Source organism: Idiotropiscis lumnitzeri, chromosome 16 (genome assembly GCF_059441095.1).
Source record: "Idiotropiscis lumnitzeri isolate Australia: NSW breed Sydney's pygmy pipehorse chromosome 16, RoL_Ilum_1.0, whole genome shotgun sequence".
In the NCBI taxonomy this organism is placed as follows: Eukaryota; Metazoa; Chordata; class Actinopteri; order Syngnathiformes; family Syngnathidae; genus Idiotropiscis; species Idiotropiscis lumnitzeri.
In genome coordinates, this window is record NC_142406.1 from 4,173,899 (window position 1) to 4,200,425 (window position 26,527).

The 26,527-nt window shown below is 41.3% G+C and overlaps 1 long non-coding RNA gene across 1 annotated transcript in view; it reads left to right on the forward strand.

Annotated features, from left to right (window-relative positions):
- The window catches only part of LOC148320944 (uncharacterized), a 42,021-nt gene that overhangs the window by 3,248 nt on the left and 12,246 nt on the right, over nt 1-26,527 (forward strand). Inside the window, exon 2 of the long non-coding RNA XR_015846993.1 lies at nt 13,027-13,172. This is a non-coding gene — a long non-coding RNA (uncharacterized LOC148320944). The remainder of the gene's footprint in view (nt 1-13,026; nt 13,173-26,527) is intronic.

Below are 26,527 nucleotides of genomic sequence, written 5' to 3' on the forward strand. Positions count from 1 at the left end.
GAGTGATTATAATTGAAGGTGTAAAGAACGCAGCGTGTGTTCAGTGTGAAGTTAATCAAATCACGGGTCGACAGCCGCAAGAAGCGACGACCCCGCGACCGGCATCAAGAATTAAACGCGACTAACGAGAGGACATCATGTTCATTTCCTTACATCAGCTGTATTTGCTCATGTTCGCGATGGCGTCGTTCTTGTTTGACGTATTTTGCAACACCATCACACGAGACGACGTACAATATAGACGGATAACTTTTCCAAATATTCCAAGTCTTCATTCTTTTCACGCTGGACTTGGGCGCCACTAAAAACTCGTTTCTTATTTGGCTCAATGAATATGTGATGCAAATTCCAGGCAAGGCGACAGAGCAGGGATGAAATAAAGTGAATTCTCACCTCATTAATTATCTCCATTACAAAAAGAGGAGGAGTGATGCCATAAAATGAGTAGTGGTCGTTGGCAAGTAGCAACAGCCGGGGATTGCCTTTGAGAAATAATTAAAGCCTCTTTGCAAGAACCTCTGGGGGGAAAATCCCCATCTTCTATCTGGTCTTGCAATTGATGTTTGCTTTACCAGCTCCTCTTGTATAAAGCAGACCTTCAATGAAGTATATCGCCCTATTTGTGCGAGTAATGCAGCCCCGTGCGGCCCTCAATTAGGTATAAATGACACAGCAAATTGGAAAATTAGGAGGGGAGGGAAGGATAATTTGCTCCGAAACTGGCTAAAACCAATTCATTAGGAGGCTGCGAAGGACGCAAAGGGTCCCACTCTGTCCTTGAACAAAAACAGTCCCTCTTTTATTCATTTATTTATTTATTTATTTAAAGTTCAGATGTATTTTGTTCACCTTGTTGGAGGTTGGCTTGTGCAGGTGCTTTATATTCATCCTCGCGTTGCAAGTTTTCCGGGAATGCAGCCATTATTTTTAGCACAGTCCAAGAGTGTGAAAAAAAAAAAATCTGCTTGTGGCAAGGATTTTATAATCCCGCTTATTAATACGATCCTGTCCTAATTTTTTTAATGGCATATATTTGCTTTGCGTGAAAAAAGCGAGCAGACGATGAAATTGTGCTAACATAAGCGACTATTAATCATCAAGGTGGGGGTAGTGGTGCATTTAATTGCATATGGATTAAACAATTAGATTTTCAGGCAATGCCGGTGCCGTTCGTCATATGTGAAAAATGCCCCTCAAAAGTGACGCATCTTAATCATTGTGTGGTCATTCAAATGTTTTATGGCTATTGTAACGCATCCCCGAGGTGTCATTTGGATGCACGATCTCACAACCCATAAACATGTGTCATCCATATCTTTTTTTTTGCTCTGCAATAAAACATGACGTTGCTTTTAAAAAAATAAAAAATAAATGCATCGTCAACGATTTTATTCCTGACAGAGCCTGGATTTGGAATATGTCATGTAACAGCTAGTAATGTTTATATTGGTGCTGTGAGACCCAAAAAAAAAAAAATGCAGCCAGCCGTTTGGATCGCTTGAGAAACACCTGTCTTGTGGATTTGTGGCAGCGGCCCTCTGATAAAATAAGTTGGATGGGGATCAATTTATCTTCATTTCCAGCCCCTCTTTTTATTAGAAGCATTGGCGAGTGATATGATTAGGGGCGCTGCCTCAAAAGTTACAACACAATAATCTCTCCAGTTCCAGTAACACGCACCACACACGCCAACGAAGATGTTAATTAATATAACTTGAGTGACACCACGGTGCGTATTTCAAATTATTTACTTATGAATGGTCTACTGGCTCCCACGGCTTCGCTTGTCATCTGTTTGATTAATATCCTGGGATAACCCTTTTATTTTAATTAGATTAAAATTGAATTTTAGTCACGCTACTTGGCAAATGTACACCGCCCGGGGTGTAGTCATGTGATGAAACAAAAGTAACGCTTCAGGTTGGTTTGCGTGGTGCCTGAATGTTTGGTCAGATTTGACGCTGGCTGGTTGCCGAGTAACCGAAAAGGAAGTAGCCCGGTGCCTTTTTCCTGCTGTTTTGAGTGTCAAGCAGGCCCGTGTACATTCAAAGTAATGAACCTGTCGAGCTCGGTGACTGCCTGTGCCTTCTTCTCTTGCTGTCACTCTAAATCTCACTCCGCCGCCGTATCTTCCTTTCCAGGGGTCTTCAATCCTGTCCTGTCCGTTTTCCAGCTCTCCCTGCTCCAAGCGACCAGGATCATTATCCTGCTTCTGCACTCCTTGCTGATTATGTGATCATTTAATCAGATGTGTTGTCGCCGGGAGAGACGGAAAAACAGACAGGACAGCGGACAACGAGGAACAGGATTGAAGACCCCTGTTTGTATTCTATTGGATACTCGCGTCACATTAATCACAAAATGTTCTTGACTTGACCAGTTGGCTCGTTTCAGTTTCTGCCCTAAAGAGATAATTAGTTGGACTAATCAGTGATCATACAATCCCAAAATTGCTCTCGGGGGAACAGTGACTTGCAAAGTATTGATTTATTCGGATGAATAGTTAGAATGCTAGAAACGAATGAATGGCGGTACTGCCGACTTGTGTGTGTGTGTGTGTGAGTGTAAAAACATTGAATCTAATAAGATCTGGTGTCAGAAAGATTAACGGACGTGCGTGAAGTTAGGGTGATGCTCCCATCATTTTCCTGATGTTTATCTCCGCTCGCGGAGGCTGCGGCGTGCGCGCAAAATGCTGAGCGGGCAGTTTGGCTGTTATACATCAAAGAGCTTTTGACCTTCACATCCTGTCGGGGTGACCACTAAAATGCGGGAAGTGTTTATTAGCACTCAAGTCTCAAGTTGAGCGGTTTTTTTTTTTACTAGGAACGCAACAAGCCTCAGATGGAAATGTTGCTTTTAATTTGATTAGCGGCACTGTTGATATGCTCCCTAATGACATACAACTCTTATCTTGCGTTAGATATCTTTTCCAAGACTTGCTTCTTGCCGAGTAATCATAACGCTGCTTGCTCCTTTTTCCTCTGATATGCTTTATTTTTTATTTTTTTGCCCTGTGTTCCTCCTGGATACGTAAATCTCTGGGACTTTTCCCTCACAAGCACAGGAAGCTATAATAAAACAGATCAACATGGCCTCCAAAAAAACAAAACAAACCTCTTTGGCTTTTTCCACAGTGACTCGCAGCCTGCGGCGGGGTTGAAGCAAGTTTGCAAGCTCCTCATTCCTTCCACCCTCCAAAAAGCCTTCAGAAGATTGCGGCGCTAGGGAGCAAAATCACAATCCACTGATGTGCAAATTGGAGTCAAGAGTTAACAAGAGAACGCGTCTAATATACACGCGTAATTAACATTTCTTTGTCAAGCCACACGTCGCGCGGGGAGGATAAAACAATTGCACTGAAATTTGGAAGATCACAGTCCGGCGCTCTGGGATGGGTGTCGTCTTTTTAAATACTTAACTCTGCGCGGAAGTGTTGATTTCAGTTGTGAATTGATAATTAATTGAAATAAACACCCGTCATCCCATCAGGGCGCTAATTAGCCCCGGGAGTTTGTTCCCCTGCTGAACCAGGTACTCCAGCACAATCAAAATGAGCGCCGAGTGCGAGGCTGCAAGATAATCATAATGATAATCATCATCGTTATCATTATGATGATAGTTTTTGTTGCAATTCAAAATCCAATCTCGGGTTTACAAGTGAGTTCGTTTTGACGAAAATTAAGCCCTTAGCATCAATATGTGAAATGAGCAGCTTGCTTGCTAGCTCGCTAGCTAGCTTCCTTTAGTGGTACATTCCATGATTAGCCGGTAGAAATGGTATCAAGGCTGTGAACACGAACAAATGCGGAAAAATTATTTATATTTGTAATATGTTTTTCGTAAAATCTTTTTTAAATGGCTGCTTTTAGGTGTTTGTTTTATGCTAATTATCCCCTTTCAACATCAGCCCAAATGTTTTCCTAGCTTAATAAAAGCTACAAAACGAGACGCAATTCTGCCTTTCATCACGTCGTGCTTTCACTTCCCGAATGACTATTTAATGTCAAATACATGACGGAAATGCAAAGTGGCAAATGATCATCCGCGTCAATTCGTAGCGCAATTGCCGACTGAAAGCTATTACTTAAGCAGGAAATACAAAAATGGACCCGCGGAGGATGGGGGGGGAAAAAAAAAAGCAATGGCTGTTTGTCATAAATACGCATGAATAAAGTCAAGTTAAGCAATAAGTGGCTCTCATATTATGTTGATAGGACATCAACTTAAAAAAAAAAATAAAAAAATCGAAATGCATTCAGCCATGCTGGCAGAAATTAATCAAAGCGCTTGAGAGCTTTTCTTGCACAAAAGGTATTTTCGGAGTGGTGGAAAAGTATTGATTAGATGCCGGGTCTTTAGCAGTTTTAATACTGGATCGATACGTGTCATCTGTACTATACGCCAGCCAGCAGATGGAGGGGATGAAGGGAAATGGTTTTCTGTCACATATGACCTTTATTATTATGGGCTGGCGGGGAATTTCGCAGGTCATGTCGGCATTCCGCAAACAAAATGCATGCTTGTATGTTTAGCACAAGGCTCGTTTAATTAAAGCGCGTCTCAAGTGGAGAAAGCGCTTTGTTGTTTTTTTTTTTAATTCGACAAACACCTCATTTAAATGTTAATTTACAACTATTTAATGTTTGCGTGCGATGTATAATAAGAAATTACGCTCTATATTGCTGCAAGCTTTTTGTTTTGTCTGCTACACCACAGAGGGGATGGAGGAAAAAAAAAATCATCGTACCTTGTTCTCATCCTTTTTCCACCAATCCCCTGATATCCTGGTGGCTATATTACACCGCCAGGTCTATCGTTGGAGGAATCAAGGCAATAAAAGCTTTATTTACTCTTATCTGGAGCGGTCCCTGAAAAACGCCACAGTATAATACAGACTGAGACACTTTTAACAGGCAAGCAGCAAAAAGCTTCCAGGTTCCTGTCTGCCGGCAGAAATTTCCTCTTATTTTCATTTATTAAAAAGCCGTATAGCTTGTCACTGAGAATTGTACATGATTGCGGGTGATCTCTTTGAGGAAATCGAGCCGCTAAACCGAAAGGAATGAAGGCTCTGAGAAAGGGGAGAAGAAAACTCCAGGTTACTAAAAGTCAAATTCTGCCTTTGGCTATTTAATAATGCATGCAATTACAGGACTTTAAAGAACAACAAAGTCCTTAATGCTGGTTATCAGGGATACTTTTACATATTATTTGTCTTTTTTAAAGTGTCCTTGTGAAGTCTGTGTCTCACTGGAAAGACACAACCTTCACTTTAATCTTAATTTCCTTTAAATTGATGTTCTCAGAACCCTGCTAGTTAATATGGGTACTCGCATACTTGGATTTAATATTGAACATCCCACAAGTGGCAAGAAAAATACCGTCAGGCGCAGATTCTCCCGTTCCTGCTTAAGTCGATTCCTTTTGCGGCTTTTTTTGCGCGCTTTCAAGGCATGGCTATTCTCCGTCTGAAACATCCACAAATGTGTAACTTGGAAATTTTTGCTAGACCACCAAAGATGATTCATTCGATCCAAATCCAGGTCCAGAATCTAAAAACCCTGTCATGGTTCGGCTTTAGCCACAACCACCCCCTGTGGCTAAAGCCGAAAAGTGGCTAAAGCCGAAAAGTGGCTAAAGCCGAACTATGGCAGTTTTTACTTTCTGAACCTGGATTTGCCACCTCTGTGTAGTTAGGGCACACATCCAACTGTCGGTGCCGAAATGTGTGGCATGCACGAGATGACCAACTCAGCATGCCACACACACGGACGGACAAACACAAATCTTGTTGCCCAAACCAGATGTCTGGCATTGACCCAGTGGACATACTAAAAACTGATGGATGGATTTAAAGTCAAAATTGACAGCGCAAACCATGAGCAGAACCAAGTGTGCTCCATGAAGATCGACAGTCTGGAATGGAGAGGTGGCAGTAAGCACCTTCCGGTGGCTCGGAGAGCATAACAGCTGTCACGAGGTATTAACAATAAGGTGATAACTCTGCCCGATGTGTCAAACTATGCTACTTCTTTGTCACAACTGTGAACGCTCACGAGTTGCATAAATATTTAATCTTATTGTGAGAGTTGCCCGCAGTTAAAATTGAGCATGACTGACTGATGTGTTTCTTGTTTGTCGAATTCTCATGTTGGCGGGTGACCTTGTTACTTGTTGGCATCCTTGGATCGGGAGGAGAATTTTAGTGGCTGGAATTGTTGGGCATGGAAGCGTTTGCTGTTAGGTGTGATGATTGCCGGGAGGCCCCTCGCGACTTGACAACTTGCTGGCAACTGACAAGCATGTCGGGATGAAAATCACATGGTATGCCAGTGCGCTGAAGAGGGGTTAAAAGCAGCTTGACGACAAACAACCCATTTCCAGAGCCACCTGCAATTAATGAAAAACTGTGCTATACAGTAGAGAAACCAGAAAGTAAAATAGACTTACTTATTAGAGTAAAATGGTACCTTGACAAAAAATTGTCTCAGTTTGAGTGTTTAAAATTGCTAGCCATCCTTGGGTCTATTTTGCGCTTTGTCGTCTGAGCGGAAAAAAAAAATGGCGTGGTTGCTTTTGTGCTTCTGTTGTTTCTGCCGGGATTGACTTTTGCTAACCGTAGTTGAAGTTTAGCTAAACACAAATTGGCCCTGACGAGCCATCATATAAAAGTGACGAACAATCTAATAAAAAAATGCTGCATATGAAGTTTTTTTTTATTTTTTTATTTTTTTGTCGCTAGGATTTTGGCTATTTTAGTTAAGGATTGCAATGACACATTTTTCTTTATTTTTCTATGCAAATCAGCATCTGTGTCTATTTAGGCAGCAGATTTCCTCGAGTTTGCTGTGTGACCAGTATTTAATTTGTTCGTTTAGGACGTAGCGCCGGGTTCACGACGCAGATTCAAACTACGATATGGTGCGTCTTCCACATGACAGCATGCTTCACTTTCCCGGTTACGCCCCTCGTACCCAAACACAGACTTTAGTTTGAGGATACAGCCAAGCTGCAATATATTGTAGCATTTGTCCCACCAGAGTTACGAGTCTCCATATAACCTGGAATTTTGTCCCTTGAAAATATCTTATCGTTGTCTTTTATTGTCCTTGGAGTCTTTCTGTGAATACAACCTGTTCTTTTCCCTTTCCAAGCCAGGATGACTAGGATCAGTGGCCGTTATGTAAATACCCCCCCAGGTGACGTGGGTTCCGAACAGAGGAGTGTATCTGGTGAGCGAGGCCCGCCGGAGCTTTGGGTTGGGACATCCCCAGCGGGGCTAATCTATCACCATATGATTTATAGGCTTTACACCGGAGGGGTTGGGGCGAGGTGTACCCAAGATGGAGGAAATGAAGGTGTGTAAGGCATTGAAAGTTAAAAAAAATAAATAAATTGCTGAGTAAAAATACCTTTTTTATTCCCAAGTCGGCCCTCATTAATCACCACGTTGCAAATGAGGTGCATATCGCATTTAATAGATTCTTCAATTGATTGTCGGTTGATTCATTTTACGACAGGTTCCATTTTTATTGTCCATCGGGATAAAACGCAGTGACATGTTTATAATGACTAACATTATCTGTCTGTTTTATTTGCAATGTGCGCTTTCAGTGACGAGACACTAATGAAAAGGGTTATTACTTTCAATTGGGGGGGGGTTGAAAGACTTTGAAAGTGTTCTCGCTGCGCCGGTTCCATTTCGCGCGCGTATTAAAGGCAAATATAAGAGCATGAGAGTTTGTGTAATTGACAATCTAATTGAACTGGCTGAGGAATACATTAGACTACGTTATCAGCTTCCACGCGCGCGCAGCGTTTTCACTAATACGACTTCGGGTGCAGGTCGATAGAATTTGACATAATTCAACAGACTGGTCAATAATGTCAAGATCTGGAGTTGATTACATTTTGGCAGCAATAGATTGGAAAACCGGCGGTGTGATGGAAAACTCATCCATGAGGGATTTAGTTTCTTCTATTGGCCAGCAGGGGGCTAATATCCAACTTTTGTAAGTGACGACTTGAAATATCCTTCGATCTATTTTTGATGCCTGTTTCGGGTCTCGGGGTGGTGGAGGCTATCTCAGCCGTCTTCTTTAGCTTTGATCTCCATTTACGTTCGCAAGGTTATCAGCGGCTGTCAGGCCACACCGTCCGCTAAACGTCAAGTCAATGGCTTACCTCTGCATCAGAACGATCACAATCCATCATACCTCCGATTTTTCACGGCTGTACACTACAGGTTTGTTTTGACGAGATCGCGCCACAGCTGACTGAAAACGGGGTCGAAGGTTATTCTGACATAAACCAGTAGCGTTTGGCCTCACCCCAGCTCAGTGTGTATTACTCACTGCTACGAGCAAGTGTAGTTTAGTGTGGGCACTGGGTGTACCCATGGTATTTTGGAGTGCTTGTAAATGTCAGGAGAGTCGGTTGCTCAGTTTTACAAGAGGCTGTACTTTTGAGCTTTTAAGTCGCCGTTTCAAAAAGAGTACCAGGTTGTAATAAGCACTCAGTGGCAACTGTATTTCTTCACAATATAGAATGGGATGATAGACGTTATGTTATAAGGGGCATAATGTAAGGATGAATTTGAGGAATATTGTATTTTAATAGACCGAGGGGGGAACAAGGGCACAGCTCTCATTACAAACTAATCATAGACCGCAAACGCAGCATTTTCCTCGTGTTCTTGGATGAATAAATACTCGCCTGGGATTTTGTTTGTTAATAATGTTTTAATGCGATCAATGTCACAGCTGCAAGCAGATTAAAGATGGAAATCTGTGTGGGGGGGATATATTAAATAAGATAATTGTTCAATTAATATGATGGGTCCTGATAGCTCGGTTTGTTGAAAGGTTTCATGAATAAGAAAAAAATGTCTTTTGTTCTTTAAATTCAAGATAAAAACACTGACTGGAAAGCGAGCCAAGTGGCTACCGTGTCTCTCAATTGAGAGATCCAGATTCAAATCTCATCTCGGGCCATCCTCCATGACAGGGGTCTTCAATCCTGTTCCTCGAGGTCTGCTGTCCTGTCCCTTTTTCCAACCCTCCCTGCTGCAACACACTGGATTCAAATAATCAGGCTCTTCTGCAGGCCTTGCTGATCATCTGATCATTCGAATCACATGTGGTGAAGAAGTGGAGATGGAAATCGAGTAGGACAGTGGACTTGGAGGATTGAAGACCCCCTGCTCTATGGAGTGTGCTTAGTGTTTTGCATCTAACCTCAAACCTAGTGAGTGAGAGACTTTATCAGGTGTGAGTTTTTTTTCTGGTAAATGCAGTCCTCACCTGATATTGTGGTGTTGATGTCAAAACTGAATGTTGATCGCCAGACTTGCATAATAATAGCTGGTTGGATGCAATCGTTGAGTGGCCATATAAACAAATTAATTAATCTTGCAACTAGTAAAACCTTTTCAATTACCATTTTAATACATATTCATTGCAGCTTGTAATATCCCAGTGACCACTGCAAATAAAGATAACAGCTCAATTAGTATAAACCGGAGCCTTGTTTCGCCATAAAGTGCTTAGAGGCTGCGGTGTGGTGGGCTTTTCCCATTTCTAAATTACATTCGTAATCACCGTTATTGAGACTTGACGACAAGTACTTCTTAAATTGTAATCCAGAGAGGCCATCAATTCCGTTTTTTTCCCATTAAGATTTTATGTCATTAACCCCGATATGAGGGTCTCTCTCAAAGACCACTAGCCATTTTTTTCATTTTCATAAACAAGCCCCCTGACCATCGTGTCAGGAAAGTGGCCCACCTCTCCTCATGCAAATCCCCCCGGGGGTCCTTCTGGCATGCAGACACGGGAAGTAAATCACCTGTGAGGGAATAAGGTTGCGGACTGATTGCCTTTCAACTTTATTTGACCTTTTTTGGGGAGGGTGATACAGGAGTGCACTCATGGGAACGTCATGCCTGCCGAGCAGGAATTAAGTCATAAGGAATAGCGGGATATAAGGAAGCCTATTATTAATTACTTTGGGGGATTCTACAGGCGTCAGCGAAAATGTCCGCGCTCTTGTCGTCTCATTACTGTCCGGCTATTTCAGCAACATCCTCCTCGTCCCCATCCTGTTCTCCATGTGCTGTGAGATTATTAAAAAGATGTTGCACATAAACAAGGAGAAGTTATGAATTTGTAAGTAAGCTTGAAGTGACTGCGAGACTGCTGATTAAAACATACACGCTTGTCTCTGGTGACAAACATCCGCAGTTAAATATTAATATGTATGGTGAAAAGTTTATTCGTATTAATAAAATATCAGGCAGTCTGTCGAAAGAAACTGCCTCAAGTTGCAAACAGGCATTTGCTGTATACGTATACGAAGCTTTTCTTATTTTCAATTGTCGCAATTAAAGCGCAAACATTTTTTCTTTGGTTTTACTCGAGTATGTAATTTGAGTTATAGACATTGAGTTGAATTGTCACTGTGATGTGTTAACTCGCATTTAGTCAAAGCTATCCTGTTGGCATAACAACCAGACACCTGGGTATATTGTTCCATGTAATGTTTAATATCAAACAAAAACAATACGTCACCCATCCATTTTCTGTTGGCTTTGCATGATCCCGATTTTGAAAGCGATCACAGATGAGCGAGTTTAAAAAAAAATAAAAAATAAATAAAATTCTAAAAATAGACCTATTCATTGAGACTGTGCCTTACAATTGGGTAATAAGAATTAATTTCGATTAACTGCACAGCCCTCATGAAACGCTCAAAATTCTGACCTATGACATCACTGATTGATCGGCAAATTGACATTACACTCGATCGCCGATTTTTGCATAAAAATGCGACCCAGCCAATCAGATCTGTTTAAAGTCTATTATTCTGTACCACATAAATAATACAACTACCAAAAACAATGAAACTTAGCAAGTCACAACAACACGATCACAATGTTGAACTCAACATCAACTTAAATCTCAATTATATATGTTTCGAATCGTAAGAATCTTTCAAAGTTTTAAAAGTAAGTTTTTCCGGTTGGCACGCAGGGACCCGATCGATATACAGTTCGCAGAAGGGACACATTTCTGATTCGTTTACAAGAAATAATCTTAAAAAAAAAGGGAGGAGATGCAGTTTGCGGGCTGGAGGTAGAACCCTCAGTGGGGAAACGGAAATAACAGCGAGACGAGGAGATTAAGTTTGCGGCCCCTTTATTTGATGCTCCCAGTGCAGCAAACATGATATGGATGGATTAATAAATAATAAGTATTAAAAATAAAGCCGCTTCATATTGCAAAGCAGTGGGATGCTCTGTGGTCTAATGTTTGGGCATCACAGATGTGCGGCATGTACCGTTAGGAAAGCAGAAGGCTGAATGTGCTGCGGTTGCACTCAACATTTCGTTTATGTTCTGAGCATCGCTAATGTTTATTAGATGGTTACTGTCGATGTTCTGAATGCTTTTAATTGTCTGCTGAGAAAAAAAAAACCCTTCCTATCCTGGGATGTGCAATATTGTCGACGTGGACTACCTCTTGATGGGCTCGCTGTGCTGATGCTGCTACGTAAATGGCAGTTTAGTTCGACGCAGAGCCAGCTGTGCACGCGTATAAAAAAATAATAAAGACTGACTTTTGATTTTGCTTCCAATTAGAGAGTAACAGACTGGCAGTAAAGCAAATCATGCCGTAAACGATAACGGACAAATTAGCGCGTGAACAGCTTTCTTTTACTCCGTGTTTGTCATTCAAACAATTGAGTCGGATTTGGTCCAAAATAAACAGCATTCCATTAACTCATTTACTGCCATTGACGGGTAGGGAAGCCCAAAAGTACATTCATTTTACCTGGGAAGCCAGTGAACGAGTTAATTTTCTTTAGTTTTTGGGCATCGTTAGGGTGGTGGCTGTGCTCGAGACTATCACAGCTGAATTTGGGTGAGGGGTGAGGTGATTCCTTGACCTCGGGTGAGATAATCACTGGGTACATTTGCACTGTAGAAGTACAAAAAAAAAAAAAATGTGTGAGTTTTGCTAGTTTCTTAACTCATTCAATACCATTGACGGATAAATACGTCAAAATCCATTTTTTTTTTACTGGGCTGGTCATGAATGAGTTAAAAAAAAAATTAAGAGTTTCCACTCTAGTGTTTTTTTTGTAGGCCAGTAGGATTAAAAAAAATCGATATCGATTGAATTCCTTTTCATAGCCCAATATCAATTTTAAAACCAAAAATTGATAATTTTAATACATTATTTTTTTTCCCCATAAATTGACATGACTTAATCTTGTCACTATGCAAAAATATTGTATCGAAACAAAATAGCGGAAGCAGTGAAGTCATGTTAAATAAAATGATTAATGTAACTACATTTAATGTAAATATAAATATTTTTACGAGTGCACCTAGTTACAGCAAGCAGTATGTACTAATTGTAGCTCTTGAAAGTGTAAAATAAAATCAAAAAATTAAAGTAAAATTGGAACTGAATGAAATCCTTGATTAAATCGAAAATCAATCAAAATGAATCGTGAATCAAATCGGGCCGTTGTGTATCGAATCTAATCGATTTTGGAATTTTGAATCGATACCCAGCCCAATAGCGCACCCTGCAGCATTTCCGAGATATGCGCTCACTTTTGTTTTCGAGGGTGACACTCATGTTGCAGGAATATCCTCCAGTTCACTCGTGCCGTGTCAATGTCAATCACTTGTATGATTTTCATCCTAAATTTACATGCGGCCACATTGTATTGAACTCGAGTAAAAGTCAAGTCAAACTTCTCAGGACCTCATAAAGACACTAGCCTGCAAACTGTGTTTTTCTCTGTATATGACTGTACAAGAAAAGAAATAAAAAAAAAAACAACCAACTAGCTGATCTTCCACCTGAGACTTCCGTGTCGACATGACCTTGTTTTTCTGATCTGCATTGGTGCACGGGTTTCCCTCAATGCCTCCCGTCTGATCTCTGAACCACCCACGGTGTGTAGATTGAGGTGCGTCTGACAACTGACACCCGATCCGTCTGTCTGCAGCTATTTCACCACCGACACCGGATTCTTCAGCACCTGAGTAATGCTCAACTGTCTGACCCCGTCCTGCATTTGAGCATCGTGCGCCCGTGCTTTATTTCCTCCACCTGTCAATGGCTGGACGGACACACATGCGTTGGCGGTGACAGGTAACCATGCAATTATTTTTCTTCCATCCATCACACGGAGGAGGGCAGAGGGCGGTGCCATTTGAATCGGAGCTTTAGATAAATAGTCTGTCGCCTTGTGTCTCTTGTCAGGCCCACCCCAAGTCGGCTTGCGACACTTATCTGCCTGTCGCGGTATTTCATGTTTTCTTGACTTTATCGGCCCATCTTTTTTTTCCTCCCACATTTATTCCGAGGGCGCCTCTTCTAACAGGAGCGTGCTTTTTTTATACCGTCCTTACCTTGTAAAGTAAACCAAAATACATCAACTGGTCACAACATTGGGCACGCCTGGCTCGTTAGCAAACTTGGTTGTGACAGGAGCGAGCGGTTTGTTGATCTGGTTTTTGTCTTTGAATATCACACATCTTTATCCCTAAGATTGGCTCCACTGCTTCCAGTCGTCAAGTTGGTGTGCTTCCCACCTGTTCAGCCTCCTCCTCTCTCCACCTTGTCCTCATCTCTCCTTCCTACCTCCCCTCAGACTACTTATTTACTAATGATGTGCAGCAAATGCCTACACTTGTGTTTTCATTCTTCTCCTTGGACCTCAGCTTTTCACCTCTCGCATCGCCCTTCATCCTCTTCTCTGCCCCTGACATCCTTCCTCCTGACCTCATCAAGGTGAGACCTGGGGTGGCTTTAATTGGCTGGCATCAATTAGAGCGGGGATAGCATCCGAAGTCATGGGAGGGCTCCCCCTTTAGTTATCCCGGCGTCCGCGTTCTTTGTGTCCCTGGGCGAGCCGACTTTGGGTTGATCGTCAGACATGCCACGCCCTCCACTCTTCTCTCGTTCTCTCACTCGCTCCGACCAAATATTCCCTTTCATTCCGTCTCTTGCTCTCCCTCCTTCTCACCTTCCTCTCTCTTCTACTAACTCTCCTGTCCTTATCTATTCCAGCCGCCACTTTTAAATAAATCCCTGCGGCAGGGACTGAACCAGACATGGCCATCATGGGACCAAGAGGAGGCTAATGCCTTTTTAATGAGGCCTCGGCCACAATGTGACACAGTAAAGTGGCAGGAATCGGTGGCTGGTGAGCCCTTGGTCCAAGGTATTTATCACCTGAAAAGCTCTGATCCACTGTGCCTGTGGGAGGGAGGGAAAGACAGGCAGAGTGGGAGGAAGGCCGAAGTTGACGGAGGGAGAAGAAAGTTACACAAAAGCCAAGAAATCAGAAAAGAATGAGCCGCGGAAAAAGTCGACATTGTGCTGAATGCTGCTCGGCGCTGGGTGAGAAATTGAGGACGATATCACTCATTCCAGCTTCGAAGTTCAGTATAGCATCGCAATTTACAGATAGGCTAACGGTTAGCAACAAGTTGCTTTTTGTTCTATATGCAAGTCCGTGCAGAATGGCAGCAACGAGCTGCGTGATGCGGCTCCTCTCCTCCGTGGTGACAAATAAACTACCCCACTAACAAGTAGCGTTTTAATTGAGGTGCTAAACGTGCTAATCGCTAATGTGAAATACTGAGTCGGGAAAGACCCATAATAAGTGCTTAATTATGCAGTCGACTTTTAACAAAAGTCTGGCTAGAACCACGTTTAGGGCGGCGAGCCAGCAGCAGTAAACGGAAATGTTGTATTTCAATCGATACGTATCTAGATGTAAAATAAAATAAGATGTCGGCTACGTTAGCAATTTAGCAGACATGCTAAGACCTGACCACACAAACGGACGACGTCATCCTGACGAAGTGGTTCAATGTCAAATTTATATTAAATATTTATAATCTCATCAATATTTGCACGATTTTGCACCACAGAGTACTGAGTTTTGAAGTCTACACAAAATGATGTATTTTAATTTAGCTTTACCAAGAGACAATAATTGTATATATGTAAAAATAACGTACACAATTTAAAATATTTTGGGGTTTAAAATTATGCTTTTTCCTATAAAAAATTACACACAAATACAAAAATACACTTGATGGCAAGTAGTTTTTAAAAACTTGAACTGCCTCCCTCCAAAAACCTCTTGTGTTCCAGGAGTTGCTTTTATTGTTTGTTGCATTTTCTGTCATGTTTGTAAGTGCCATTGTGAAAAAGAATTTGCAGATCAAATCTGTCAGAAATATCGCAATCCAACCCCTCCCTTGAAATCATTCAGCCGTACCAGTCATTCTCTATTACTCTGTACAGAAAGTAGTTTTTAAATCGGAACACTCAAAGTCAAACCGTCTCATAATGGATTATGTTCCCACTTTGTAAGTTCCGCTGTCCATAAAAATGGATCCACTTTCTATGTTCTTGCCGGTTTTTAAGTGGCTCCCACTCGTGTGCTTTTACTCATACCAGCGCCTGCAAGATGCATAATGAGAAATCCTAATAACATTCACAGTGCTTTGACAGTAATTAATATTCCCCCATAGTGATTGCCGTGGTGCCTGAGAGAAAAAAAAAAGGAGCACTGCGCGTGGATTGCCTTCTTTGAGGGTTCTCACATTATTATAATAATCCCATTTCATCTCATTTTAATGCCCACTGGGCCAAGTATTCAAACACAAGATCTAGTGAAATTGCCCTAAGTGGCTGAATAGCAAATAAGAAAGATTAGCAACAAAAGAAAACCACCTTTCATTATTAACACACCTGATCGAAACGTAACGGCCACGCCGAAGGCATGAAATGAAAGAACCTCTGAAATATGAACTGCTGAATCTCTATTTCTGCACTACTGATGTGCTTAGCATGTCAATGGCTGTCCATTAAGACTCGGCACCGCATAAAAAGAGTTCAATGAAGTGGAAGTTGTAAAAAAAAAAAAATGTCCATCGCCTTTCTTTCAATCTTCAGAGTGGTTCATTCTCACTCCATCGAATGCTAATCAAATACATTTCGCTTTCATTGTGGCTTCCCGGCGGTACAGAGAATTCAGTCGAGCAAATGTCACTCGGCTGGGTGTTCCTTGCCAATTGTGTACCTGTGAACTTGGCTCTCATAGGACTCTTTATCGCCACAGCTATCTGGAAGCATCAACCCCCGTCCGTGGTTGTGGGTGCAAATCTTGGAGAGAAAAAAAAAGGGAAGCTGCTCTGATTCAATTTCAGCGGAGAAATATGTGTCTAACGATGGGAACATTCATAACGCTCCTTTTTGGGGGAGGAAAAAAAAGAAGTAATAATCTGTTCTGGTGTAGCAGTTGCACGTTTCTCAAGATTATCACAGTGCTTCCGCCGCCATCCTGCACCCTGCACCGCATACCGCATTAGTGATCCAAAGCAGACAAGGATTCTTGTGATTTCCATTCAAATGACAGGCGAAATTGACAAGATTAGGAAGGACGCCCCTGTGGGGGAGATTTGTCTTGAGCTCCAGACAGTGTTTGCTTCAGTAAAAGTGTTCAGCCCTGAGATGCCACCGGAGAATTGATGTAATATAGCGTTGGCGGCGGAAAGAAACTCACCTAGTCAGATACCAAATAACCCGTGTTAGTTGCTGGTGTTAGGATAAGAATATACGCCCTTCAGTTTTTCTGCTGCCAGCGTATTTTGCAGACAGCCATAAATGTTGAATGAGTCGGTGGAAGGCCTGGGGAGAGGAAGGGAAGAAAAAGAGGACAGAGTAGCGATAGAGAATGCAGTGAAAATTGCATGTTTGGAAAGTCAACACTGCGCTTGAACGATTTCAGGATAATTTTGTATTGCGATTTTTCTGACAGATATTGCGATTTTGATTGAATTTGCGATTTTCTTCATAATGTAGCGTGGCGTTTATAAATATGACAGAAGATGCGATAATGGTTAATGTGACCTTCGTCGTGAGTATGGGGCACAAGAGTCCTTTAAAAAAAAAAAAAAAAACCCGCATCGTGTCTGAGATCGCGATTTCGGTCCCAAATCGATAAATCCTAAAGCCCTAATCGACATTGTAAAACCAAATAAAAATGCTGCTCGTGTTACGTTACATGTGGATTAAAAGGCAGTTTAATGATGTTAGCCTTGTATAAAAGTCTCTTACGCAATGAAATCCTTTTTTGAAATTCTGATCGCCCCGAGGAGTAATGAGCAAAATGTTGCTGAGAGGAGGGAAATGTTCATCAAAGTTCCAACTGGCTTGAACGACCGCGCTTTAGTCATGATCAGACTCGCACAGTGCTCAATAGGTTGCATTAAATCAAAGCTATTTACATTAATCTCCATTTGTGAGTGGCTGGCTGATTTCAAAACAAGCTCTCTTGATTTGACTGTGGAGGACACCAATTCATCACAATTTGTTCAGGTACTCATGGCCCGCCACTGAGTGCTTGTTTTATTCATCCCGCAAGTGGAACGCAATGAGAAATCATCTGTTTGGACAAGGAGTCTTGTTTTCTAAATGCAGATGTGGCATCGCCTTGCCGCTCCGATTTGTTTCCATCGTTCATCCCTCACCTTCCTCCATCATCTAACTGCAATTATTTAGATTTGTTTGACCGGCTGCTCAATTATGGTCTGTTTACCCCAGCGTAAAATGAAACCAAAAAAATAACGGTAAATCCTCAAAACAAAGAGGCCGAAATTAGTAAACGTTAAGGAGGACGTTACACATATATTTACATGAATTAGTTATATCCCAAAATCGTCAAACAACCCATGAAATCCCAGACTGTCATGTGATGTCACATTTAAAGTCGTTGCAGCTTCCCAAGAGGGTTCGACTGAACAGCTCATCCCTTGTGCATAATGAAGCATAATAAATCGCAGACTGAACACAATCGACCGTAATCGGCGGCAGCCATGATCTTGGTTTCCATGTGGCGGAGCAGTTGGAACTTTTAAAGCAGACTTTGAGATAAAAATGGGCTATTTCATGTCAGCTGCTTCCTGATCCTTTGTTCGCTTCAGAGCACCAACATTTTGGGCGGAATACTTACATTTAACCTTTTCCCTCATCCTCCTTATTAATCTAATAAACTCTGCTCCATCTCATCTGCCGTTATAACAAACTCTCAAATCTCGCCCCAAACCAGTCTTTCTCTCCGGGCCGATGTGAAGCAGTGATAAATACATCCACTACCTCATCATTAATCAGACGGCAGCTTGTCGCTATCTGTCCAAAATGACCCTTGAGGGGCGTACCACAGACTGCAGATCCCTCCTATTCCCTTTTGCCGGCACTTCTTTACACATGACAGTTGACACCCCCATCCTGCAAGCCCTCTGGTGGCGTCGTCTCTGCGGGGATTCTAAAAAAAGGAAAGGGTGGTTGCGCTACTCTAAATACTCTTGCAAGGGAAAAGTATGTCATTTTCTGCATAAACTGGTCATAAAATTTAAGTTTTAACAATAGACAGACAAAGTCTATTCTATACAGTCAAATCTTTGTTTGGGGCTGCTTTGTTACTTCAGGACCTGGACGCATGTGGAGTACCCTCCGTACGGCTCCTGAAGGGCAAAGTTGAACACCTTTGCCAGGTCCCCAAAGCACATGTACTGACACTGGTTTCCCTTGAATCTGTGGTTCTCAACAGAGATTAATTATAGTATGATTCACAAGCAAATTGGAGTCCAAATTTGCCTCTTCATGTTAGTTTTTGTTCTTGGAAATTATCATTTAATTCTTATAAGTTGTCAAAAATTCCAAATTCTGTTCCCCTTTCAAAAAATTACCCATTGAAATTTTCTGGAAATTTTCCGGAAATCACTTTTTATCAGACAGCGCCCCCCCCCCCCTAATCAGACTAACTTAGTCCTTCCGTCTCCATTTGGTCCCAAAGACAGCACACGTTGGTTGGACTTTAACAAGGTGCCTGTCCTTGAGAGATTTGTCTCGTCATCAATCAGAGGCCGCCGCGGAGTCGCAGCAGGCAGAGAGATTGAGAGCTGGAGTGAAAGACACAAAGAGGAATGAGAAGAATGAGGGGGGGGAAAGGTGAATAAAGGGGGGGATTTAATTAAGAGATGGGGAAAGTAGTGAATGGGGTTAAGGAATACATTTCAGAGAAGTCTATCCCTGATGTAGCAGGTCATCCACCTCTCACAACAGTGATGGAATATGAAGCAGCCACCCAACCCCCAAAAGCTCAATCTTGCACAGCTCTTCCCCACACGGGCACCAAGCAAGTTTTTTTTCTCCTGATTTATATCCGCGATATAAAGTCATGATCACCAGTCGTTTGTTTTTTTTTGTGTCTCCTCGAGAGGAAACCAACTGACAAACTAAGTTTTACTGTCCTTTTATCGTCATACCACCGGGCCAGTAAAATTCAGTGCAGATGAAAAATTGTCCGGATATTTACAATCGCAACCAGTGTTGTGAGCGTCATAACAGACAAGGAGGCAGATTTGCAGAAAGACGGCTCCCAATTAAATTCTTCGGTTTTAATCCAAGCAGAGTTTGAATTTCTTGAGAGCGAATGTAAGTGGATTCGACAACGTGGAGTGGTCTGTCGTTCGTACATATTTCTATAAACAATGTTTACTCATTTAATTTTCATTGTCAGTGAGCTTCGTTCTGTCCACCTGCAAAGTGGCTGCAAGTCAAGACTGGATTTAGCATTTGGCTTACCACATTTTTAGGACTAAGGTTTAAGATTATAAGGCGCAGTCCCAATAATTTTTTTTTTGTGTGCGGAAATTTCCAAAAATAGGGCACACAAAATTGTTTACTCTACCTTGGCAATTCCACGCTTTTGTACAAACTAAATTTAGCTCCCAATTTACATTAAGTTCTTGCCCAAAGATGGAGGGATGCTTAATTAAGAAGAAAATATGAATCATGATTATTTTGGTAATAATTGAAATCATGATTATTGAAACTTTTTGGCTGAAAAAAAAATGTCAAAAATAAAATTCTTTGAAACATTAGAATTATTTAATTTTATTCATTTGGTTTTTTTCTTCTTATTATTATTTAAATTGTTTTTTAAATGAAATTTTCCTTGAGCAGCTTGGTTTTAATTACTTTTATTTATTATTATTATTATTTATTTTTCAAATCTTTTTTTTTTTACTTTGAGCAGTTTGGTTTTAATTACTTTTATTGATTATTATTATTATAAATAAGTTCCTTTCTGACCCCAAGAAAATTCTAAAAAATATTTTAATGCAAAAAATATTTTATTAATGTTTTATATTTGTAATAATAGATAATTAAATTAATTGCACAGCCCTACAAAGATGTACATTGTAAAATGAACCTCCTGTTGTAGCGTTTAAAAGCAAGATTAGAGGATGATAAAAAATAATTTTCAACCAAAACTAACTACTAGATTCTTCTACATTCTTCTTTCAAATTTATCTAGTAGTCAAGAGGAGAATTATCCTGAGCCCGTGATGGAGAGGATGTTACCATACATCCTAAAGCAGTTTTTCTTTGACTTTGTAGTGAGCTGCAATGTTTTTCCGGAGAGTGGGCGTCAAAGAGATTAATGGCAGCACGCAGGCAGATTTCCAAACTTTGTTGTTGTCATCGCATCTTCTTCACAAGCTTCGTTTTCAGCGCCTCCCTGAGTGTAGTCAAACCGAGCTGTTTCCATCCTCTCATCCCTCTCGCCGCGTGGGACATGACCTTTCGCCAATTTGCCAACGTCCAATCACGTGACTGGGTGCAGTGGAGCTGTGGCTGGGTTGCGTGTGGGATTGCGTTGTTGAGCTGAATCAGTCACAGGGGCAAAAAAAAAAAAATCATTGATAGACTGAAGTGTGTTTTTCGCTATCTCTCGCAAACACACGCATATTTATTTGGCTTGCTGCAGCAGTAACATTGAAGCTCAATGCCAACTGTCAGAAGTGTTTGTTTTTGGACTGCATGGTTGAGAGAAGCCGAGCATGTGACAACTGTGGCTCCCTCCCGCGAGTTGTGTTTTTTTTTTTTTTTTCATGACTGCAGTTTAATTGTTAAGCTTTGGAAAATGTCTCTGTCCAAAAATACATTCTTTTATGTTTTGTTTTCAAAACATTTACCTCCACCGAGTTGAAGGCAGGCGCAAAACTTCCAATGCCTCTCCCCTGCATTGCTGCAGGGAGAATTGCACCAAAGAGTTCCTTAATTTCACAGAGAATGTTCTGCTTACTGTCCGGAGGGAAACAAAAGTTCAGGGTTCAAAAAAAGTTCCCTTCCTTTCTTAGGAAGGGAACTTTACAAATGAGCTGTATCGACCATACTAAAGGTATCCAAAAGCAAGCAGGCGCCGAGGGGAAACACTTTTCGTCTTTGACACTGTGTGTGGGTGTGTGATTTCTTTTTTGTGTGTGATACACAATATTTATTTCTGACAGTGAAGAACGTGTGACGCATTGTCTTCATGAGCGTGTTGGTTTAAACGCGTTTGTAAAAACGGATTAATTTGTATCTGTTTGTCGGTCGTTTAGTGATTTAACGGTAGAGGAAGTATTGAAAATCCGTTAGTTAACAGTTTAGTAGAAATCGTTCCAGGAATTAGTCTTTGCTGGGATTTGATGATTCATCAGTGAATCTTCTACAACGGTGGTCTCCAACCTCCGGTTCGTGGGCCACTTTGGACCAGGACGCACAGATGAGAAAAAAAAAAAGAGTACTTCTGTTAATGGACTCGCAAAAGTGACATGAAGGGGAAAAAAAATGTTTTTCATCCAATTCAGAAACTTTTTTTCTTTTAACCAGAAAACCTTTTCTTGTCATGACAAGCCAGAAAATTTTTGGTTTGGATAAAAAAAAGTTTCCGGTTTAATCGGGAGAGGTTCTAGTTAGGATGAGAAATGTTTATTTTCCCCATGCCACTAAAAGGGCTCTGTAATTTATTATTTGAGGCTGAATAAGATTTTATTTTGAAAATTTACCAGATTTCCTCTTCTTATTGAGGCACGTCAAGATGCTAATTGTCTCCATTGCATTACCCCATTTTGGAAACCGCAAGCTAGCAAAATGAGCCAAAAACAGACCATGTATAAAGACCGCTCTGCAGAATATGTGGCAAGCACCCCCTGTTGTATGAACCCCCCCCCCTCTCAAAGAAAAAAAAAAAAAATTATAGACTTTCTTGAATCGTTCCAAAGTAGAAAAAAAGGCTGCGCTACACTGCAGCGTCTCTATTAGTAGTATTTGTCGAAAATGCAGAGTTGATAGATGGCGGCATCAGTGGCAAAATAATGTGTGTATGCTTGCCTGATACATGACACGAGAGGAACACTGCATCTACTCTGTTTTCCAAAGCTATAAAGACATTTGGATCGATGGTTTGAGTCCTGTGATTGATGGACTGAAAGTGATGTATGAGTCATGTCCTAGGAAGATGCTGCAGGGGGGAAACTCTTTTGTCCCTGTCTTTGGAGCACTTTGGTGTTGTTTCTCATTTACCAGCCTTTTCCTCTCCTCACCTCAGCTTCCCCTCTTCTGTCTCTCCGTGGCTGTTTTATTGTTGCCCTGCAGTATCCTTTTAGATGTGGCTGTGTACTCACCTTGCAGCACGCTAAGCTACATCGCAAAAGTCTTGCCCTCATGCGGCTATTGGTGTAATTCGACAGAACCTCTTGGAAAAAAAAATAAGAGCCGAAGGCAGCCACGCGGATGAAACGGATGTCATATATCGTGTTCTGTGTGCTTTGCCCTCGTCTGTCTTCAAGGCCTAATCACAGGCTGCAATATGTATCGCTGAAATGAACAATTTCCCGGTAATCACGTTGGATCGTGAATAAGCCACAAGGAAGAAGACGATGCCGGCTCGTGCTATCTCATTTTAACGGTTGTTGCATTTTTCGACAAATTTACGGGTAGCCGTTTTTTGTTTTTTTTTCCAGAATTTTGAGTCATTGTAAACGAGAAATTTACTCATTTGTCCAATCAGGATTCCAAATCCCAGTGGTGATGGAAGATGATGGCAATTTAGGTCAACGTGATGATCCAAATGTCAGTAACAGGCCGCGTTTTAGACTCATGAAGAATAGCTCTTTGCAAAATCCTGCGACGAACTAAGCCCGAAATGAACAGCAATCAAAACAATTCATGAAACAAAAATAGAATACACTACAAAGACATGATATTCAATGTTCGAAATGATCATTAACTTAAAATCTTTCATCATCTACGGTCCAGAAAATTATCAAAACATTCACTGCATGTAAGAGGCAAGGCCGAAATCCAATTTTGAATACCTACGACCTTCCGTCCCTAGGGCAGCACAGCATCAAAAACCGATGTCAGCAAAAAGAGTTTGGCGCCACTTCGCTAAACACAACTTAAAACTCGACTATGCAAAGCAAAAGTCATTTATCAACAACGCCCAGAAGCTGTGCCGGCTTTCTTTCATTGACATCACTGACGCAAAGTGGAAAAGTGTTCTGTGGTCTGACGAGTCCACATTTCAAAGTTTTTGGACATCTGCGGACAACATTAATTGCTGAAAACTACAAACAAGTTTTGGCGAAACATTCTGCCATCCGAGCAATGTCTTTCACTGCTTATTTCAGCAAGGCCAATTGGCAAATCACATTCTGCACGCGTTACAGCAGCGTGGCTTCATCGTAAAAATGGTCTGCCCGCAGTCCAGACCCGTTTCCCATTGAAAATGTGCGACACACTACGAAGCCTAAAATATTTATCTTGTTGTTGTTGAACATAGTTTGCAAATCATTGCAGTCTGTTTTGATTCATATCTCACACAACGTCCCAACTTAATGTTTCTTATTCACCCATGAAATTTAATTAGTTCATTTATTCCTAATGAGGTAATCGGTACAAATTTTCTCTATTCATAGCACATAGAAAAAAATATATTGTCTTTGTTGTTCTAAACAATTTTCTATAATGAACTAAATTCTTTCCTAATTAATCAATCCCTTTTATAGCAAAACGGCGACTCCGACTGGACTATATGTTGTCATCTAAAGAAATACTTTTAGCGAGAGGACAATCTGGCAATACTAAGCCTCTATCGTGATGCCCTTGTTTCATATTCATGAGTGTGCGTTGCGAGGTTGCTGCTTTGTAACCGAATCCAGACGAATGCCTTTCCAACTGAGACTGATGCGTTTCATGCGGCGGGAATTTTTCTATTGCATGTTTTTCAATTTGGGGTGCAACATAATCTGGAGTGATACGTTGCGATTCACCAGAGCCTGAACGGTTCCATTTTAATTTAGCTACGCTTTAAACCTTTTAACATGACTTTCCTGGAAATGAATTACTGAACAAAAATATGGTTTTATGTCGGGGGAAAAAAAAAAAATCATTTTTATTAATCAGAAAATGATTTGCTCGAGTTGCTGGCATATTTTATCCGCCCTTAAACTATGTGGAGGCATGAAAAACGAGTCAGAATGAAGAGACAGGTGTAAATGCGGACCTTCCTGCGTCAAGTCAGAGTCTTGACTCATACCTTTTAAAAAAAATGACGAGCAGCTCATCAACATGTATGCTGGCCTTGGCGCCTTAGCTTGGCCTGGACTCACGCAATCAGCGAGATAGCGAATCGCTTTTTCTTCCTTACTGTGGAGTGCAATTGCCACTTCACGACTGAGGCAGAGCGTGATAGTCACCTCGGCCCTTTTCTACACAGTGGACCGAACATAACAAGCTGCCAAAAAAGCTGGCGGACGCAAGGCTTGAGCTTTGCTATTGGACCCGCAGGGGTTTAAGACACTTGGGAGCTTTTGCATGGGGCTGCACAATCGCTTTCCTTGCACATTTCACCTGTACTGTATAGACTTGGTATTACGCAGTATATCCTCCTGCTTAACTGTCAGTAAACTGCTTCGAGTTGTTCAGATGTTGAGAAAACCAATAGATCAACATGACATAATTCATCAAAATACACTATACAGTACTCCTTTTCAGTGCAATTCCACTGTCCATCACTTGATGGCAGCATGGTATTTCCTTGGATGGTAAATTTGAAAGAATTAGAATAAAAAGGTATAAAAGTATTTTAGATTAAGTCAAATCCTCTGCAGTCCTTTTTTTTTTTTTTTTAACCAATTTTATGTATTTTATAATGTGCATCTTTGGGTACGATGACACGGGTCAAAAGCATTTTTTTAATGGGAGAACTTTTCTTGATATTTTGTGAATTCAAATCTGCCCTTGTTTTTTTTCTCTAGAAAAGGGGTCTTTAATCCTGTTCCTCGAGGGTTGTTGTCCTGCCTGTTTTCCTTCTCACCCTTCTGCAATACACCGGATTCGATTGATCCGTTAATCAGCAAGGTCTGCAGAAGCTGGTAAACGATCCCGATTATTTGATTCAAGTGTGTCGGAGCAGGGAGAGATGGGAAACAGGCAGGACACCGGCCCTCGAGGAACAGGATTGAAGACCCTTGCTTTAGAATATCAGGTTTTCATAATAAAATAATAAAATAATAAATAAAATAATACAAATAAAAATATCAGCAAAATTATGGATTTTTTTCTGAAATGTCATAGCTGTAAATTACACCAAATTGGTATTGCCCAAAATTTTGTAGGTAAAACTTAAAAAAAATAAAATAAACAAGACTTTAGACGTTTAACATTTGTTTGAAACGAACAGGATTACTGCGGAACCAAAAGTATTGGGACATGGCTTTACGTGAACAACAATAAGGAAAATTATTAAGGAAATCACAAGTTTGTCTTATACGACTTAAATTGTGTTTTTTCTTTAAAAAAAAAAACGCTATTGTGATAATTGATTTGTTTGTCGTGTCGATTTATTTTTCCCACGGCATTCTTAAGATGCCTTTAATGCGTGTGCATATTCATATTTTTGTTTCCCCAGTACTCGCCAAATCCCACAACAGATGGACAAATTCCCAACAAACCAAAGTGAGCGCGGCTCTCGCAATTTATTTTATTTGTTCATTCCCGCTGCACCACGCGGAGCTTCTCATTGTAGAAGATTCAGTTGGTTGGGGGAGCAGCTTAACAGTTAGCAGGCAAGGGCACGCATGCGTGAGAGGGGTAGGAATCACGATGCTGAGAGAAATGAAAGAAGAGTGTAGCGGTACCTGCAGGGAGCCCTGGCGGGAACTAAAGGCAAAGCGTGTGGGTGACGTGTGTGACAGCACACGCACGCATGCACACACCGCAGTGCAGTGCAGTGAAGCAACATAAGACTCAGAGAGGAAATATTGCTGCCAAAATAAGTACCGCACACAACAAAGTGGATATCTAACACTTGATTCAAGTAGACCAATGAAAAAAAATGCTTACAATTATTTACTCTGCTGTTTAACATAAATGTTTTGCTGCTTTTCTAACCTCCTTGACCCTTTGCATCACCGCAGTTTTGTTAGTGACCTATAGAGGGCGCTGTGTGACTGCCTGATCCGCCATCTGTGGCGCACTGTGGTCTCTTCTATTTGTCTCGTTCCCCTCTTGCACGCAAACACCCTCCACCCTGTCCGTCCGCGGCTGCTGTCAGCCGACCCCCGCCCGCACTCAGGAAAGAAAGGGCG